The sequence below is a fragment of the Macrobrachium rosenbergii genome, chromosome 17 (assembly GCF_040412425.1).
Source record: "Macrobrachium rosenbergii isolate ZJJX-2024 chromosome 17, ASM4041242v1, whole genome shotgun sequence".
NCBI classification, from domain to species: Eukaryota; Metazoa; Arthropoda; class Malacostraca; order Decapoda; family Palaemonidae; genus Macrobrachium; species Macrobrachium rosenbergii.
This window is the reverse complement of record NC_089757.1, coordinates 6,687,941-6,703,048: the sequence shown is the minus strand read 5'-3', so window position 1 is coordinate 6,703,048 and position 15,108 is coordinate 6,687,941. Positions and strand designations below refer to the sequence as shown.

Sequence of the window (15,108 nt, the reverse complement as noted above, 5' to 3'; positions counted from 1 at the left end):
ATATAAATTATATATATTTCTATATATATAGCAATATATATATATATATATATATATATATATATATTTTTTACGTTTTTCCGTGGTTTTAGTTTGAAATATGCTCTGTGAGACAGGTAGCAACAGTTTAAGTTAATTTAGCCTTGTGATTCTGACTTCGTGGGTGCAGGGAAAACGTAAAAAGAGGAAAACAAAGGAGAATTTCATATGAGCATAGGGCTCTGGTTACTGAGGGAAATATTACGTAAAACACGTGGGCACATTTAAAGTAGTGTATTTACATAAATGACATTAGTACGGGGAAAGAGGAACTCAGTAGGTTGAATGAAACTGGGAATTCCAGCCACAGTCCGAGAAGCTTCCACGAAATAGCATCCTCTGAAATGAGAGATATGCACATTATACGCCAGTAATGAAAATAGACAAAAGAATAATGAATTCGAGGCTGCACTGAGGGTGCCAAAGGAGTAATAAAGAATTAATACTGCCGATGCAAGAGGTGCACGGACATTAGACAAAGGAGATTTCTGGCTTTCTCTTTTAGAAAATATTACGAGACAAAAGCGTGACTGAAATGGGGCTCTTCCAGGGCACTTTACCTTAGCAGATTTTCCGAGGGCGCGTAGAAGACAGTCCGTGGATGACTTGCGATTTCCGAGGGCGAGTTTCTTCCACGTGGTGAGATGCAAGGGCTTCCGTAAAGGGAAAGCGATGGGGACTCTCGAAACTCCAAGCAATGGCGGTGGGCTCGAGGAATACGGTCGAAGGGCACGAGGAGAAGTATACTTTGAAAGGGCCACGTGGTTGGGATGCAAGGGCATCGATGGGGCCAGGTGTTGAGGACGCTTCACAAGTTCACTCCATATCTTCCAGCCCGCGTGTGTGTCGAGACCTCGTGGGCTTTGCTTTCCCCTCCTATGGGGCAGGGGCGTCCATCACAGATGCTTTGACTCATTGCACCTGCTGCCCCAGGGAGGTTTTGGCCTGTAGGAGAAACGCCCAAGCCAGATTACTTTTGCCTCGAAGGAAAGATCTTTATCAAAAATGGGAGCGCTTTAATCTTTTAACCCTTGTTTTTAAGTCGATAGACAGATGGTCTATCGATCGGCCGGCTGGCAGTAAATGAACAACCAACAACAACAAAGGAGGGGAGGTAATTTGCTAGCGAATTCTTGCTAATCATAATACCTCCCCATACAAGATGATGTACATACCTCCTTCGGGTGTGTACATCGATATTCAAGAATGAGCGGCAAATGCTTTACGTTACTCTCTACATTCTGCCTTGCAATGAACTTTACTCCTAAGGGTTTTATGAAGCTGAGACATTACTTTTAATAACACATTGGGACAATTTTCGTTAACAGAACGCAAAGTGATTTAAACACTTGCAAAAGAATAATTACTTTAGATTTGGTTACCCACTGTAACTTTATAAAGTGACTCGAACAATTGTGAATTAATTAAGATTATAGGACCACGTATATGAGGCTATGGCCAACAAATGAAAAGAAATGGTTATTGTTCAAGAATTTAAAATACACGGTTACTTAATTTTAGATAAAATGCATGCGGTTAGTACAATCTGCCTTGAAGAGGCTGTGTAAATGAAAAAACAGCGTTTATTTTTGTAAATGACATCCCCTTTTACACGATACTGTAATGACTATACATATTCGCATTGATAATTTATCTTCGTTTTAACGTACTTGGCTCAGCTATCGTTCAACGCGAGCTGAGGATGACCCACACACCGGGAATTTGACAGTCGTGTGCGGGCGAGAGTATTCGAGGTTTTAATTCGCTAACCTTAAACTACGCTAATTTTATCGTCTACTGCCAACTCAATGTTATGACGGGCGAGCAGACAAAAGATGTGGGGTAGGACAAACAGCGATCTTGGAAGGAATGGAAGGGAAAAGGGATAATAATAACAAAAGGAAAATTACCAAGACGTTACGAATGAAACTTGACCGCATATGAAGGCGGACACGTCCCTCAGAGCTTACAAAAGGGGCATTTAAATCACAAGGGCAAGAGTTTATGACTCGCGATTCATTAAAATAAAGATAACTAAATGACTAAAAGAAAGTAAATGATATTGGCAGAAGAGCTAAGGGAAAAAGAGTGAGGGTTTTATTGTGTTAGGCGGGAATCTGTCGTCCCACGCCTATAAATTACGGCCCGGACTATCACTTCAGTCCCAGGGCGAGGAAAGTGCACCGAAGGGCGCGACTCCTTCAGGAGGGCTGACACGCACGCCCGGTGCCAAGGTATGGGCGCAAGGGCGTGCCACTTCTCACTCTGTTATTCTTAATGATTTATACATTGTGTGGAATGGTATCCCGTATTTAATTGCCTCTTGTGGGGATAATTTAAGGAAGATTAATAGAAGGTGATAAGAGATAGAAGTTCCTGAGGAACGGAAGAAGATAGAGGAGGGTCTGACATCCCCTTCTGGATTAGGGGTGCCAAGACCTTCGAAAAATGAAATGGCGGCACAGGTGCCATGGGAGCTCTAGAGCTCTTTGTAAATTACCTGGAATGTCCCACGCCCGTGGTAATTTCGCCTCGAGTCTTTCTAAATGGGACAGTCGTCCTCGGCCGGGAAGCGGAGGGCCCGCGACCGGGAGGCGGCACGGGAGTACCACCTGGGCCTGCTGATGCGACAGCTGGCGCAGGAGTGTTCGTCGGGTTCTACCATGATCCGTCGCGGCTCTTGTAGTTCATCGGCCAAGTGAGATATGGCAGAATCCTGACTTGCAATTGCGTCGGCGACGGGCTGAGGCAGAGGGAGGCGGTCGGGGGTGGCGTGGCGGCTCGCAGGTAACGATGACCAGCTCAGGCACGGGTTGCGAGGCCGCACCTGCAGGTGAGCTTCGCGGTGGTCGGGAGGAACCGTCTCTCTGACCGGCGCTGGTAGCGGTGCCAGGCCGGGGAAGAGAGGGGTCCTGAGTTGGATCCCGTGAATGGAGATCGGCGTGCGCTCTGGCGCTGGCACTAGGGCAGAGTCAGGCGCTATCAGAGGTTTCTTGGGCTCGTCGGTCAGGACGGACGAAGCTTGGCCCTGCTCGGGGCATGCAAGTGGCACCGGCAGGAATTTGGCATCTCCTGAAGGGAGATTTGATTGGGGCCCTGGCACTGGCACTGAGGCAGGGCCGGGCACTGGAATGGGATCGGGAACCGATCGAGGGGGCCACTGTACATCGTACTCAGGTGGCACTGGTGGGGACTGCACGTCCTCCTGGTACCCAGGGGCGCCAGTCTTGGCTGAGGAGAAGCGGGGAGGATTACTCGCGCCCAGAATGATTCGGGAATGGGGACCCCTAGATTGTCGTGATTTCGGTGGGGACTGAAAGTCCTGTCCCAGGATGACGTCATAGCCTCCGGGAGATGGCTTGCTACTGCAAGATTGCACATTTTGGATTGGTGAGGTCGTGAGACTCTCAATTGGACCGTAGGGAGTATCATCTTAAATTGATTTATTCCCTCGATCGTGACGAGTTTTCGTCTGTTGACGATAGCTCCGTGGGAACTCTGTCCCTTCGGATGAGGGAGATTTGTGCGCCCGAGTCCTCGAAAGCAGTGACTCGGCGCGCGGGCTGGCTACCTCGTGGAGGGCCACGTATACAGGCCCTTCGGGGGAGGGCCTAATGATGGGGATCTGTGACGGCCAAGGCGACGGTGGGAGTATTTATTTATTATTGCGTGGGCATTTCGCCCATGCGGGAGAATGGCCATAGACCTTGCACGCCGTGCAAAAGGTCTGGCTAAAATCTTTCCGCGCTGCCCCTGTGGAGGGCGCAGGCGAGTTATTTGTCGGTTTTCCGGGAGAGAGAGGAGCCGGTTTCTTGTTCCGCACTGTTCGGAGGAATGCCCGTTTTCTTGCAATAATGGCAAGTTAGGGGCTTGCCAGTTCCCATTTTTGTGGGAATTTGAACCTCCGAGGAGGGACGGGGACTTATCTTCCGCCCATGGATCCCTTCTTGAGGGTGGTGAGTTTCCCACATGTCTGCTATTCGGCAACACTCGGTGAGTGTTGCTGGGGCTTTTTCCACTATATGAGTGGCGAGGGCAGGAGGGGCGTAGCGCAGGAAATGCTCGAATTTAAACCGCTCGAGTACCTCGGCGGTGTTAGTGGCTCCTTCGAATCGAGCCATTTTGTCAACGCCCGCTCAATGGTACGTGCAATCGGACCAAGTCTGGCCTGCTTCTCTGGGCTGCTCTCAACGTCTCCTCCACCGCTCGGGGGTAATCTCTCATGACGCCTTAACTGCTTGGCGTCGGCTTCCCAGTTTCCCCGATCGTCTGCGGGGAAGGGCGTGGTAGGCAACGAGGGCCTTTCCGCCCAGGAATTTAGTGAGAACAAGGGAGAGTTCCGCGGGGAGAGATCGCAGCACTCCAGGACTCGTTCGGCCCTTTCAAGCCATACTTGGGTTCGGACTCGGTCCATTTTGGCATGAACGAGTGAGCTTGGCTGAGGGCACTCATCCCCGCGGCAGGGGCGGGGGTGGCGGGCTGTCGTTCTAGCATCTGGAGCTCGTGGGCGCTGCTCTCGCTCTCGATCTTCCCATTCTCGTTCCTCCCTTCTTCTCTTGGGCGATTCTGTCTCTCTCTCTTGTTCTTGCAATTCTTTCCTCCTCTCTCTGCGTTGTTCTTGCTCTTGGCGATTCGTTCTCTCTCTCTCTCGTTGTTCTTGGGCAATTCGTTTTGCTCTCTCTCTGCTCTGTTCTTTATCCTTCTCCTGCTCTTGGGCAATTCTTGCCCTCTCTCTCTTCTCACGTTCTCTTTGCTCTCTCCGCCTTTGCATCGTCCACTCGCTCTTGAACCCATGCTCTCAGATCTTGCCCCGATAGTCCCATGTCCTTCCCAGCGGACATGTAGAATTTGAAATCCTCGTTTGTTGGGCTCTGGTATTAGCCATCTTGGAATAATGGGTATAGGATATGTCTGAAAAGACTCTTTGTTAAAATTGGATGTGTCTTGGAAAGACGTGGTTGTTCTTGGCGAACGGTTCTAATATGCGTCTCGGAAGACGTAGTTGGATTTTGTCACGCTTTCGGACTTGGCCGGCTGTAGCGTGAAGTTAAGGAGTTGTTCTAACGAACTAGAATGATCAGTCCCGTAAGAAAGGGCTTAGATGTGTGTGAACTACACTATATAATGTCTCAAAAGTACTTAATTTTGGGTTCCACGCAGGAATGAGAAATTCTCGCCACGTCAGTCTCTGAGGACTAGAATTTTTGTATGAGTCTCTGAGGACTGGAATTTGGAGAAATTCTCGCCACGTCGACGTAGAATTTTAGGAGTCTCTGAGGACTGGAGTTTGGAGGAATTCTCGCCACGTGCGACGTAGAATTTTAGAGTCTCTAAGGACTGGAATTTGGAGAAATTCTCGCCACGTGCGACGTAGAATTTTAGGAGTCTCTGAGGACTGGAATTTGGAGAAATTCTCGCCACGTGCGACGTAGAATTTTAGGAGTCTCTAAGGACTGGAATTTGGAGAAATTCTCGCCACGTGCGACGTAGAATTTTAGGAGTCTCTGAGGACTGGAATTTGGAGAAATTCTCGCCACGTGACGTAGAATTTTAGGAGTCACTGAGGACTTGGAATTTGTGGAATTTGGAGAATTCTCGCCACGCATTTGACGTAGAATTTTAAGTCACTTAGGACTTGGAATTTGTGGAATTTGGAGAAATTCTCGCCACGTAGATTTTAGAATTTTAAGAGTCACTTAGGACTTAGAAATTACTAACGGGAAACCCAAAGAAAAATGAATGGGGAAAAAAATGCTACAAAAAAATGCGGGCATGGGCGGGGGTGGGGGTGCAGGTCGTTTGGCCAACACCGGAGGTATTTTTAGATTCTGGGTGAATGAACCCGTATATTTATATACCGTCTGGGATTCGGAGAATTTCCCAGTCGTCTGAGAGGATAACAGTACAACGGCCTAGTAATTTTCCCCTATAAGCGGAGTTTAAATTTCGCTTTCCTAACACCTAACTCGAATTCTAACTACACTGAGAGAATTGTCAGCAATGCAAGCTGACTTCGTCGTGTCCCACGTGGGAATTTTATTCGCGCCTAAATAACAGTTCGAAATTCGAAATGTGAAGTAAAATTTATCACAGAGGAATTTCTTTCACACTATTCCTCGAAGCAAGAATATGGCAAGGATTTTAACACAGAGGAATTTCGCACTATTCCTCGAAGCAAAGGATGGTTAGCACTGGTTATTTCCTAACTACCTATCCTGAAAGGCATGCATTAACGAATCTAATACGGCGGTTCTTTTCTCTCAGTGATTACATGCGTCCCTATTTCTAATTCCTAGGAACAGTCACGATTGTAAAAAGGTTTTACTAAGATTAACACATTACTTACGTGGAATTTTCTGGATCTGTGTGCTGGTTTTACACAAAAGGTTCGTAATTGTCTCGTACCCAGCTTAGCTTTGCTAATAGCTGATCTGGCAAGTTGCAAATGCAATAAAGCAACACTAGGGGAACTGCAACTGCAAACGAGATCTATGGCCAGGTCGCCATTTTTACGTTTTTCCGTGGTTTTAGTTTGAAATATGCTCTGTGAGACAGGTAGCAACAGTTTAAGTTAATTTAGCCTTGTGATTCTGACTTCGTGGGTACGGGAAAACGTAAAAAAAGAGGAAAACAAAGGAGAATTTCATATGAGCATAGGGCTCTGGTTACTGAGGGAAATATTACGTAAAACACGTGGGCACATTTAAAGTAGTGTATTTACATAAATGACATTAGTACGGGAAAGAGGAACTCAGTAGGTTGAATGAAACTGGGGAATTCCAGCCACAGTCCGAGAAGCTTCCACGAAATAGCATCCTCTGAAATGAGAGATATGCACATTATACGCCAGTAATGAAAATAGACAAAAGAATAATGAATTGAGGCTGCACTGAGGGTGCCAAAGGAGTAATAAAGAATTAATACTGCCGATGCAAGAGGTGCACGGACATTAGACAAGGGAGATTTCTGGCTTTCTCTTTAAGAAAATATTACGAGACAAAAGCGTGACTGAAATGGGGCTCTTCCAGGGCACTTTACCTTAGCAGATTTTCCGAGGGCGCGTAGAAGACAGTCCGTGGATGACTTGCGATTTCGAGGGCGAGTTTCTTCCACGTGGTGAGATGCAAGGGCTTCCGTACAGGGGCAAGGCGATGGGGACTCCTCGAAACTCAAGCAATGGCGTGTGGGCTCGAGGAATACGGTCGAAGGGCACGAGGAGAAGTATACTTTGAAAGGGCCACGTGGTTGGGATGCAAGGGCATCGATGGGGCCAGGTGTTGAGGACGTCTTCACAAGTTCACTCCATATCTTCCAGCCCGCGTGTGTGTGTCGAGACCTCGTGGGCTTTTGCCTTTTATCCCCTCCTATGGGGCAGGGGGGCGTCCATCACAGATGCTTTGACTCATTGCACCTGCTGCCGCAGCAGGGGAGGTTTTGGCCTGTAGGAGAAACGCCCAAGCCAGATTACTTTTGCCTCGAAGGAAAGATCTTTATCAAAAATGGGAGCGCCTTTAATCTTTTAACCCCTGTTTTTAAGTCGATAGACAGATGGTCTATCGATCGGCCGGCTGGCAGTAAATGAACAACCAACAACAACAAAGGAGGGGGGGGGAGGTAATTTGCTAGCGAATTCTTGCTAATCATAATAATATATATATATATATATATATGTTGTGTGTGTGTACACTGACAATAATTAACTACTTATGAGTATTCATAATAAAACTTGACTTCAGCCCCGTGCACTGTGAATTTTCGTAAACAAGATGACTTTAAAAATCACAATTTTTCTTACAATTATTAAAAAATAAGCCAGATGATCCACAAAAATATTTGCATACTGTAAATTAGGTCTACCCTACCTGTACAGTACCTAAGCTGTACATTAACAAACCGAGTCTAGAATATAAGGTTTTATTGTTTTATTTCATCATTTTTCAGTATATTAAAAAGGGAGACATCAATCATAACAGATAATTAAAATACCAAAAAATTACAAAACCACAACGATAGGAAAAAACAACGTTAAGACCAATATTCGCGTTAGAATCACGCGACCGCTCCCATATGACGCTATAATGAAGGAATAGATCCAATTGTAGACTGCCTCTTCTACGGAGCGTGCGGCGTGTGACGAAACCTCTAAAAACTCAGTATTAACTTTCCCCTCCTGAGAAATATCTTCATAATAATTTTTCAAGTACAATTATGAACTCTTCCTCAGCGAGGAAGAGGAGGTAATCAAGCCTTCGCTTAGAAAAGACGGCGTTGCAGATGAGTAAGAAAAATATTAAAAACTGTGGCTGCGTATACATTTCTTGTTACTTGTTATACAGAATCATATTTAACGTTGCTATACACACACTAAATATATACATATATATATATATATATATATATATATATATATATATATATATATATATATATATATATATATATATATATATATATATATATATATATTTATAAATAATTTTATAAATATATATATATATATATATATATATATATATATATATATATATATATATATACATATATTATATATATTCTGTATACACTTTGTGTGTGCAGTGTATTGACTAGTTGTTTGAACTTTCCGTAATGAAACGAAATAAAAAAGTGAACCCGGTTGCAGGTACCTAAAATCTCAAGTTCATACGTTGTCAGAAAGCTTGTCACTCAACACTAAACAGGGTCTCTCGGAATCACACCGGATGTCTCTTTCAAAAACAGGTCAAATATCGAGCTAAGAGGCGAATAAAAGACCATAGAGTCTCTTTGACACTGTAGTATTGTACTGAGCACCAAATTCACTCTGCAGTCTCTGCTGGGTACGTCCTGCACTGAACGACAATCCATCTCTAGCGCTGACAGTCGAGAGATATTATCAACTTCGCCCAGCACCACGGCTCCTGGCATAGCTGCATTGGTAATGCACTCGTGAAATGATGCGTCAGAGAGTCATTGTTTCTTGGGAAGTGCAAAGAAATGCAAAGGGATTTCTAGCCGAAATTAGAGTGAAATTAATGAAAGCTGGCCTTGAGCAAAAAGTGTTTACTTTTATATAAAACACTGATGATCATTGTTGTATACACACATTTAAATACACATATACATATAAACATATATATATATATATATATATATATATATATACATATATATATATATATAATTTTTTACCCCAGAAAAATAAAAAATATTCATATTTATTTCTCTATAGTATAAGGAGGCTTAAAATCAAATTGTCAGTCTCATTTTGGTTATATTATTATATATATATATATATATATATATATATATATATATATATATATATATATATATATATATATATATATATATTATTCTTTAGCCTATATATTCAGATCTTTATGAAAGCAAGCACTGTCCGCCTGAGGGATCCAGGGAGCTTGGACCAGCTAATTTCACAGATATACTCGTAAATTCGTAAAAAGCGTAGAAGCCTCTCGGTGAGATCTGTAATGGACATAGATGCCTTGAGACTTTCGGAGTTCTTTCTGGAGATGAGGTACTCACGGAGAGGTGTTGGGCTGGTAAATTTAATAATCATTTTTAAAACTGAATTTTGTAGTAAATTTTCAAATTTTAAAAATTTATTTTTCAATTGTTTTTTGGCACAACTCTGTTATATATATCAGAATGCAACTCCACTGTGAATCTGGAGTAGCCCTGAAGACGACCCTGGATGGTACAAACATCTTACGGCTTATGAATGAATAAATAAAGCAATATGGCAGCGGTTTTATTTATCAACCCCCCCCCCACACACCAACACCGAAAAGGCAAAATAAAAATCTGAAGTTTAGCCAGTGAATTTTTGGAAGCCACATGTGCATTAGCACCTGAAGAACATTAAGAAAAGACTGTGCCAGAAAAATAAATGTATATGTATATATATATATATATATATATATATATATATATATATATATATATATATATATATATATATATATATATATATATATAGTATATATATATATATATATATATATATATATATATATATATATATATATATATATATATATATATATATATTATATACATATATATATATATTATTATATATATATTATATATATATATATATATATATATATATATATAATATATATATATATATATATATATATATATATATATATATATATATATATATATATATATATATATATATATATATATATATAATATATGTATGAAGTATGGCACGTTCTCTTATCTGCATCTTTGGTCCATAAGAATGTAGTCACGCTAGAATAATGATGATAAATAGGTCAAGTTGAAATCCTAGGAATCAACTCTGGCTTCCTTAATGAACTTTGCAGGCAGATTATGTTTTATTCAATAGAAACTGTGTGTGAAATGCTCACATTTTTAGATTCTCCATTTCTCTCTCCACACACACACACACACACGTAAACACACAAGAAAGTGGTGACAAGAAAATAAAAAGCCGATGGATAATTACATTTAACAATGGAAGTTTGAAAGTTTATATGTATATATACATATATATACACACATACACACACACATATATATATATTTGATGTAAACATATGTAAATATACAGATAAAAAAAACCAAGAAATGGAAAACATTATTCAAACACTCGAGTCACACAAACAGTTCACGAAAGACTTGACCAGGATAACGGGATAAATACAGGGATTGGGAGAGTACAAGAAGCACCAGCTGGGTGTCGGGTGTGGGATCAGGGGATGAATCGGGAAGGGAGGCTAGGGGAGGGGGGGGACGGTGAAAGGAAACTGAAATAACGTTTGTATTGATTGATACATGTTGACGAACGGGATAATCCCACGTCTATTTCACGGTAGAATTCCTTAGTACACAATTTTACTGTTGGAAGCGTTTATTCTCTCTCTCTCTCTCTCTCCCTCTCTCGCGTAATTTGGGTATTCCAGAGACAATCGTCATGGAGAACGCACCCTCGAAATCTTTCGCGCAAGCAAATATTTTTGTTTGCTTTCTCTTTCTCTGGCGTCTCTTTCTTCGTGCGCCGTGCGGTCGCCCATCGCCTTGATTGGAAAAGATCCAAAGGCAAGGGGCTCGTGCGGGAAGGTTCCTTTGATCGGCCACTTTTACGAAAGATTGGTATAATTTCTCTATTTACTTCTTTCGGGCTCTCTTCCATTTACTTCCTTATTTGTCTATCATTTCGGTCTAATTATGAGGTATTTTTGTATTCAGATTCATTATGTTCTCTTATTCTTTACTCTTTTTCCACTGACTTTTTAAGACATGGCTGAAGTTTATTTATGTTTTCATGGTAATTATTAATTTTGAGTAATGGATAAATCTGTATAGGAGAGTCAACATAAGAATAGAATATATATGCATATATATAAACAGGGTTTATATATATGTATGCATATATGTGTATATATATACATGTGTGTATAAGTATTAATAAAACAAATTAATTTCCTATAAATCCCTTACAAAAGGAAGAAAATAGTTATAATACACCATCGAGAACCCCAAACTTGTATGAGTCCTTCGTTCTCCAAATATTTGTTGTCCCGCAAGGTCCCTCACTGGGTCCCCTGCTGCTTTCTCAGCTGTGCATTTAGTTAGCACATCAATACAAACAGATCCGTTACACAAGAGGCTGATGACAATTTACAGAGCCAGTCAGCCTTCTTTTTTCTCTGTCCCATATCTCTCCACACGAGGGGAAAAAAAGGTTTTGTTCGTGTGTGTGTGTGTGTGTGTGTGTGTGTGTGTGTGTGTGTGTGTGTGTGTGTGTGTGTGTAAGTGTATGTGTGTGTGTGGCTGGGATCGTAGGGGAGGTGGTTGGGTTGGAAGACGATTGCTACTGGACACTCACAAAACCCCGGCCTGGTTCTGACAAATCCAGTGTATCTGGAATTAAGCCTCGGCATATGTGAGCTCTCTCCTGCAGTCTTCTAGAGGTCCACTTGCCCGTCATTTTTCCCCTCCAAGGCCCCCAAGGGTTGGGAGGGCAGGACAAGGTTCTGGGTCGGGAGGGAGAGCTCCTAGCCCACTCCCTTAGGGAACAAATAAATCCTATATCAAAGTAACCGAAACGAATGTCATAGCCTAGATCTCTCTCTCTCTCTCTCTCTCTCTCTCTCTCTCTCTCTCTCTCTCTCTCTCTCTCTCTCTCTCTCTCTCTCTCTCATGTGTTTTTCCTTTTTGTCTACATCTCTCTCTCTCTCTCTCTCTACTTTCCTACTCGTGGATCAGAGTTTTATTTCAGTCCTGAAAAGACTTTTTTTTTCTTATCTCAAGAATTCTGATGGTTTGCTATTTCTAATAAGTCAGAATTATCAATCATACGAGAATAGTAAAGACTATTTTATTGAAATTTGATGGGAATAATAAAACTTATATAGTTGCAACAACTTAGATCAAATGGAATTTCACGACTTGCCTGGCCAATAAATTGCTTATCTATATTAATAAGTCTTTAAATATGCTACATGGTTGTGCAAGAAAACTTACTCAATTACACACTAAAGCAGAATAATCGGTACTGACAGGACGAAAAATTACCTGTAAATAATACTGATTAATGATGAAGGCATATTCGACTCAATAAAACACAAATGATCCCATCTGGAAAGTTGCCTTTCCAACAAGCAATGGAGCAGTTTTCCGCTATGTATATAGTAGTGTGGTGTCTAATGCACTGAGCTACAAAGCTCTGTTTAATATGCATAATGTATCTAATAATGCAGCTGAGCAGGAACAGGGTGGCATCCATGGGTGGTGGCGTTTTGCTGGTACAAATACGGAGCGCGCTGGAGTGGCTCTTGAAGGGTTTCACAGCATGTGTTTTCAAGGGACGCTCTCACTCTAGTTTTCGCGCGTGAATTTGAACCAGTCTGCTTCCTCAGCTATCATTTAGGGGGACATTCTGTAGTAGCATTTTTTTTATATTCTTTAAGTGAATTGGAGTGTGGCCAGCAAATACGAACACAGGGTTTATTGAAAGTGAAAAGTGTTTTATTTCTTTCGAAATTGTTTTTGAACATATTTTATCTTCTAATTTTAGTGACTGAAATGAGCGTAAACTAGACCGTCTGCCGGTAAACTCCATCCATGAAAACAATCACTCTGTGGCCCCTCCTTTTCCAAGTGCTTAATCCAGTCAGCTGGAAAGATCAGGCCTCAGTGATAGCTCGGGTCAAATCTTAGTATTGTGCATATAGTTGGAAGATCATTAAAAAGAAATTCTGGCCTAGAAGGAAACGACCTTACAAACTGTAATGTCCAGCCTCATGTTTCCAATGAAAAGCTGCATTTGTGGACTAGTTTGAATTAGCAGGGTGACGATGTCCATAAGGAGATGATAAACACACGTACATACAAACACTTTCATATGTATGAAATATTTTCTAAATACACACAATACACATTATAATACACACACACACACATATATATATATATATATATATATATATATATATATATATATATATATATATATATATATATATATATATATATATATATATCTACATATACATAAATGTATAAATTTCTGCTTCTATAAATAAAGGAACGCACAAACAAGATTCTATTAAACTCCACTGTGCCTATGCTGACCTAAGCAACGAATTATATACCTGGCAATTAAATTAATGCAGTGAATTGCAACCGAGTTGGAGAGGGACATGAGTCTACAAACCCCATTCCAGAATGCTTGCTAAGAAATAGAAGGCTCAAAATATCTGGAGCCACCCCCTCTGAGGGAAGAGACAGTGTTCATACACACAATATATATATATATATATATATATATATATATATATATATATATATATATATATATATATGAATTCCACAATAAAGAGCAGTCAGTACTGAACTTCTGCCTACTATTTTAATATGGTGCTCGCTTAAAATAAAACTACATGAATCTTCTGTGATTTGTTTATACACAGACACACAAATATACTGTATGTATAATATATTTACATGTGTGTGTGTGTGTATATATACATACATAAATATATATGCGTGCACGTGTTCGCGTGGGCGAGCATCCTATAAAATAACGTACAGGAACCAGTAACAGGACTGTATCAAAGGCCTGCCACCCCTTACGGTTCAAAGCCTCCCTTTTTGAAAGGTATCAAATGATAAAGCATTAAAGGGTCACTGCCTTCTTTTCTCACGACAAAAATTGGTAATCAAATCTTTTAGGATCATATTCAGAATAAGACCAAAGATCCAAAGGACCAAGTGATGCTTGAAGAGAGAGAGAGAGAGAGAGAGAGAGAGAGAGAGAGAGAGAGAGAGAGAGAGAGGGGGGGGCGGGGAAGACGAATTTGAGTTCGAAGCCCCCGGAAATGAATGATAGAATGATCTGACATAGAAGGGAACAAGAAATGAGGAAATAATTGCAAATGTTTTATTATTAATCAAAACAATCCTACAATAAAAGTGATATCAACAGGACCCCCTCCCCACCCATTAAAAGATAGAAACCTGAGCCAAAGAAATGAAAGGAGGCCAAAGGGTTACGGAGTCCATCAATAAAATTCGAAAATCGATGAAAGTTAACGAAGTACGAGAATTTAAAAGAAGAAGAAGAAGAGGAACAAGGAGGTCTTTACGATCATCGGAGCTATAGTATGATTTCATTTGCATTTCCAGTATTGTACAATATTTACTTTGACCTGTTTTCATATTTTCTTTTAACACACGGATTTTTAGTCCTTTTCATTAATAATAATGATCAACAAATGATAAAAAATCACGTGCAAAAACATGCAGGATAAAACGAAGCTTTTAGGAAACTCCTGTTTCCGTCCACCTTTTAAATAGTACCTGAAGCATATCTTTCTATTTATTCCATTCTCTCTAGATAAAGAATCAGGGTTGGATATAATTTTCACCAGTACATGTTCAAGGTCCTACTTTTTAAACGTCTTTTTATCCTTAATAATAATAATAATAATAATAATAATAATAATAATAATAATAATAATAATAATAATAATAATAATAATAATAATAATAGTTTTAAGGATCAAA

At 40.8% G+C, this 15,108-nt stretch overlaps 1 protein-coding gene across 1 annotated transcript in view; it reads right to left on the bottom strand.

Annotated features, from left to right (window-relative positions):
• LOC136847689 (uncharacterized) overlaps positions 1–15,108 on the bottom strand; it is a 138,895-nt gene that overhangs the window by 56,003 nt on the left and 67,784 nt on the right. The gene's annotated exons all lie outside the window — the stretch shown is intronic.